General features: G+C 42.8%; 1 protein-coding gene across 3 annotated transcripts in view; it reads left to right on the top strand.

Moving 5' to 3' along the window:
• The first annotated feature begins 1,298 nt into the window (after positions 1-1,298).
• sncaip.L (synuclein alpha interacting protein L homeolog) overlaps positions 1,299-6,000 on the top strand; it is a 142,620-nt gene continuing 137,918 nt past the window's right edge. For 2 of the 3 annotated variants that reach the window (XM_018264214.2, XM_018264212.2), the window contains exon 1: positions 1,299-1,457. The gene's annotated coding sequence lies outside the window, so the exon portion shown is untranslated. The remainder of the gene's footprint in view (positions 1,458-6,000) is intronic. The other variant, XM_018264219.2, reaches the window with a different exon arrangement.

The raw sequence follows: 6,000 nt of genomic DNA, 5'->3' as shown, positions 1-6,000 counted from the left end.
CCCTCCATGGCTCACAAAGATTGTGTCTTGGAACCAGAGGATCACACAAAAGTAGCGCACAGAGCAAGGTGATGCAGGTATGAGCCACGTGTGGGTCCTACATCTTGCAGGTTAGTATTGGGTGCTGGTAAAGGGTTTGTGGGTTAAGGTTGGGTGCGAGTTGAGTTTTTCCTGACCAGCATCACTGTCATAGGGGGTCATCGGGGAGTTGTGTGTGTGAGTTGTGAGATGGAAAGGGAGTAAAGGGTATGTTTTCTCTGGGGAAGCACCAAGCAGCAGTTGGTAGGGAAATTTTGTCATTTTTTGGTCACTTTGGCACCACCCACAGTCCTACTTAAATCATGGGCACTAAAGCTTTAGAAATGACTGTGTGCAATTCCAATGTGGCATACATTATCCCTGCACAGCATATAGTAACAACAAAAGACACAGTCCCATATTTATAAACGCGCCACTGACACTGGCACTAGTAACCTATCAGCAGCTCTAGTTTGACCTCGCTATTACACTGCTTGTGCAAACCTCCCAACATTTTGGAGGTAAAAAGAGGGACAAAAATCTTTTTCCCGCAAGTAGCGCAGCAATTTTTTGACCACACCCTTTCTGTGGCCATGCCCCCTAATTACCATGTTTGTTTTACAAAATTTGGCAGGTTATAAAAGTTTAAAAATATTTCTCCTTATCTAACTGTGTTTTTGTGTCTCAAAATTGTTACAAAGTATCTTATTTGCACCTGTTAGCTGTTCTGGGCTCTCTGCTAAAAGCCAATTAAGTGAGAAACTTTGTTTCTTTTTCTGGCTGTTCAGTGCATAGAAAAGAGGGATTTTCCAGTACAAATGAGGGACTGCGGGTTGAGCTGTCAAAAGAGGGACTTTCCCTCCGAAAAGGGGACAGTTGGGAGGTATGCTCGTGTATATTACACAGTGCATGACTGCAAGACTGATAGGAACGTATCCTTTGTGTTTACAGCTGATTCTGTAAAGACATTACAGACTTTATTGTAACACTCGCTCTGGACGTTTGCTTGTTGCTGAAGGAGCATCAGATTCCGGCTTCGTCATGTCCGGACTGCAGGTCAGAGCTCCCGTACGGTCACACAAGAGCAGGTCACTGCCCAGTCATTGCACAACCAACCGCGCACCTTCCCTCCGTGCTCCCACCAGCTCTGCTGATCCGCAATAGCTCATTGCTCAGAGGCAGGGCCCGTGCTATTGACCTAATAGGGAGGGGCTAAGCCCTGGCTCACAGTTGAAGCCAATCAGGCACTGGAGGCGTGGCCTTACTGCCACAGTTAACCCTATGTGCCTATGAGGCAGGACCATATGTGTGTGAGGCTGCCGCTGTATGGGAGGCCGATTTCATTGCATTTCTGCTTACTGTAGCGGAGTGCAGGGGCTGCCCGTGGGCGAGGGTTCTGCTTAAGGTGAATATAGGAGACTGGTTCAGACGAGGCAAAGGTAAGATGAAAGTTTCATTTGGCAGCAGGATGGAAAAGGGGGACACAGTGAAAGGTGGTACATTCCAGGAGTGAAGGGCTCTTACCTATTGGCCTCTATTCTATTAGCACCGCTCCTCTGTATCCCTCACTGGAGACATGGGACTTTTTGTCTGGGGAGCAGATGCTGGTCGTCTCTATAGTAACGGTGCTGCTCCTTTTGTGCTGCTCCTTTCACAAGGGCTACAGCACATTGAATCTCATTAGCTTCCTAGTCAGCTTGTGGTTTTACTGCCCATCACTGGTTTCTCTCCCAAGCCTGGGGGTACCATAATGTATGCTTTATTAATAATAATGCCTAATGCAATGCATTTCAGGGGATTCTGGGAGATGGAGTCCAACAGCAGCACAGATGATGCATTCCTGCTCCAATACCAACCTTCAGTTTTAATTGTGCTGAATGTGACCCCCCCCCCAATGCCAAACATATTGTGCTATTTATAATATCATTTGAGCAACATACCGGCCCAAAAACTAACCGTTATTTAAAGCGACCTTGCACCAAATCAGGGCTTTGTTATTGCTGTAGGAAACCATGCTACAATGGCATCACTGAATGTAATTGTCACGATTTGCATTTTACTTTGCCTTGGGACAAAGACATAGCAAATGGCAGGATTACGATAGAGCACTGCATAAAATAGGTGCCCTTTGTATTGTCTGCTCGGCCGGGGGACATGGATGTTAAAGGCACTGTAGAGAGCTCACTTTATTCCAATTAGAGAGCTCACTTCATCCCAGCACACTCCCTGAGGCGTTCTTATCTGATGTACCTCCGAGCTGCGGCCCCATGCTGCTGGGGAGATGAATGACTCTAGTTGTGGCAACTTGCCATTCTGTGGTACAGAATGCCTTTTGTGACAGGATGTTCTGTATACATTCCCATACCTTTTTGTTCCCTGGGTAGTGTATGTTTCTCCTCAGTGAGACTTGATCCCACTCTGAAACCACATTGTTCCCTATTTCCAGGTTTGGAATGCTGCGCTGTCTTACCTCGCATGTTTTTCATCAAGGATTTCTAATGTTTAGGACTTACCCCCCATAATGTGCTATGGGACAGCTGTCAGGGGATGTTGAGAGTTGTAGTTTGACAGCAGCTGCTTGGCCAACTCTTGTGAATAAGCAATAAGGCACTTAATGATATCACACCTGGGGTATTGATACCTCTAGTTACATTTGCTCGATTGCTGAAGCTCCATTGTACCGCATGGGGTTAACCAGAACTATCTGTATGGAATTCTGGCTCATTTCATTTATTGTACCACTGCTAAAGAATCTCTAGAGCACAGGGGATTTTAAAGAAAGCAATTCAGATGGGCATATATCATGTGCGCTTTGACATTTGAAAGAACAACCTTACTTGGCGTAGACTGAAAAATAACCAAATATCTGACATCTTTCAAGCAACTTAGGTATCAGATTGCTTTTATTGAATGCTGCAAGGGTATGCATGCCTGGGATTAGGAGTGCCGCAGGAGCAGGAATTCTGGTGCTCATTAGGGTCCTATTTAGCTACACTGTGTATGAGGCACTCTGCAGTATGGAAAATGCTGTTCTTGTCTTTCTCAGTCCAGTTATGAGCCACACAGTTCCAAAAACTCTAGCATGATATATATCCCAATGATATCACTGTGTGTACAAACACAGCAGCAATAACAGAGAGGGAATTCATCACACGTCAGTGTGATCTAGAGCATCTAGCGCAGAGTTCTTTCTACAGGGGTCCAAGCAGGAGAAGTGGGACCTGAGTCTTGCATACAAGCAGAAAGAGTATGAGAAATCTCAGAAACACATAACATCTTCATCTTTTGAGTGCGCAGGCAGCACAGCAGCACCTGTAGTATCTGGGATGATAGCAGAACAACACCCGAACAGCACCAGGGGGAATAGTCTCTGGAAGGGACTTTTGCTGTATGCAGCAGGTAAAAGACAGGTAAGGTGGTAGCAGCAGCACTTTCTGTAAGTGGCGCCCAACTAGCAGCCTTTCAGGTATTGTACAACTCTAAGCACCCACCAGCAGATGAAGTCTGATAAGGCTTGTGAGAGTTGTAGTTTAATGCTGAGGACCTTAGGTTTAACAGTCTTCCTTATAAACAATGGCTTTCACAGCACCACAGGTTCAGTTATCATCCAGAACCTTTGACATAACAAATAATAGTTGAGCAGCCCTTGTGTTTAAAACCCAGTGAATATTTCTAATTAAAATTATTTGCTCCAAAGAAAGAGTCATTTTGCAAACATGCGGATTATCCGGACAGAGATTATCCCAGTGGGTGTGACATTTACTACATGCTCATGACAAATTTGCAGTTGTAAGCAATGTACATATTTGAAAGCATTTTCTCATTTTACATGTTTGCAGTGGGAATGAACACCTGGCTACAGCCTCCCCGTATGATTTACTGGCCATCTCAGTATTTGGATTTGCAAGCAATGTGGACTTATGGGGCCTAGTGCAGCAGAACAGCTCAGCGTCTGCTCAGCCTAGAAGAACAGATGTGCCAGATTCCCAGCCCTTCATATGCTGTGATGTGTAACTACCAGCATTCTCAGCCAGCCACTGTATAACAGCTGGAGGGCTGCATGTTTACCATTCCTGCCTTAAAAGATATATTAGAATACATTTTTCATGGTATTTCTTTAATAAGCACAGGAATATTTTGGAGGGTATTGCGAAAGACTGATCTGTGGATCATCCACAGGTACAGGTACAGGTACAAATTAGTAGGTATCCACCAAATTCAATATTTTGGGATTCAGCCTAATCCAGAATTTTTCATGAAGGATTGAGCCAAATCCCAAACTGGATGCAAATCCTATGTTCTATGCATAACACAGAAAAGAATTTGCAATTTCCTTATTCGTGTTATGAAAAGCCCAGTGATTTTAAGGATTAGGATTTGGTTTAGTCAGACACTTTGTCCAGATCCGAATCCTAGCCAAACAACCCCTCCTTATATTTTGTACCAGCCTAAGGCAACCACAGCCCTTTAGCAGTAAAGATCTGTGCCTCCAAAGATGCCCCAATAGCTCTTTGCTGCTGTCAGTTATTGAGGGACCGACTCAAAATATACAGTACACATAAAATACAAATGTCTTAATATAAGGCTGATTCGTAATTAATACAGATAATGATTGCATGGCAGCACAGAAACCATTGAAGCTAGCATCATAATTTAATAATCTGTCCTGTAGCATCAGCTTTAATTACAGGCAAACTTCATTTTCTGCTTGATAATTTGCACCGACCCCTAAGATTAGCTTCTCATCAGCTTCTCAGAGCCCACTGAGCATGTGAGTGTCACAGACACTGTTCAAGATGGTGAATCCCTGTGACAGGTTTGAAATCCTGGATCATTCCTGTTATTGAGAAGCTGAAACTTTAGGATGATGCAATAAGTTCATTATGTATAATATTACATTTTTTTTAGGGTTTAGTTCTCCTTTAATGTCTGATCACATGTTCCCTTGATGTGGTGGCTGTAGCACATATGAGAGGCATCCACTTAGTAGTGTAGCTTACCAGCTCTATTTGCCCAAGTGTCATTACATGTACAAAGTGCCAGATTATCTCAATGTGGATGAGGGAACCATATGGACTGTATCCATAAAAAGTTAATTGAAGATGAGGTAAATTGGGCAGTCAAGCCAAATTCCAACTCTACACAGTTTGCTAGCAAGATTAAAGTACATTAAAATGTTATATTCATAAAGCCAATCTGAATACCTAATTAATCAATATATGTTGCATAATAGCAGAATGCCACTCCACAGTGTTTGTTTTACTTAGCAGATGATTAACATTGTTATTCTTGTTGCAATGTTTCCTGTGTACTTTCCCTCTGCAATAAAATGGAGCGGTGTTTTGTAGAGCTGTGTTGAGTTGAGCCAGTGATAGCCAAGTATGTTGTGAGCTGTCATTTAATGGAAGACAGGACCAAGATTATCTGTGCAGGGTATGTAATCTCAATGTTAGATACTGAAAATAATATTTTAATTGTAAGACACCGGAGCTGCCAGGGTTTATTATTCTTTGGAATGCATTCATATTATTATAAATACATGAAGACAGAGACATCCAAAAGAAGATCATAGTCTCCCAGTAGATCTTGAAAATGAGACCAACAGACTAGTAGAGTGGCCCACAGACACCTCCATTCAGTTTACCCATTAATGTGATTTGGTTCTGTTCCTTTGAGTACCACAACACATACTCTATTTTCTAGCTATTCACCATGATACTGAAATAGCATTCTGAGTGCAGCTGCTATGCTACATAATGGGATAATAAAGACAAACAACCTGAATTGGTAATGTCTGGATTCTCACTAACTGTACATAAGGCTGGGCAATGGGGGGAGTAAAAAAATACAATTTAATATGGATGGTAAAGAGTCTTTGCTTGAAAAAGTTTTAAATTGCATTCAATTTGCCCTCGGGGCACTCAGCTCTTTGCATACCTTTATGGTAAATTAATATACAATTTTGACGTTTGGAGTATCTTT

This window comes from Xenopus laevis, chromosome 1L (genome assembly GCF_017654675.1).
Source record: "Xenopus laevis strain J_2021 chromosome 1L, Xenopus_laevis_v10.1, whole genome shotgun sequence".
Classification (NCBI taxonomy): Eukaryota; Metazoa; Chordata; class Amphibia; order Anura; family Pipidae; genus Xenopus; species Xenopus laevis.
Note: the sequence above shows the minus strand (reverse complement) of the source record. Positions and strands in the feature narration are given on the sequence as shown.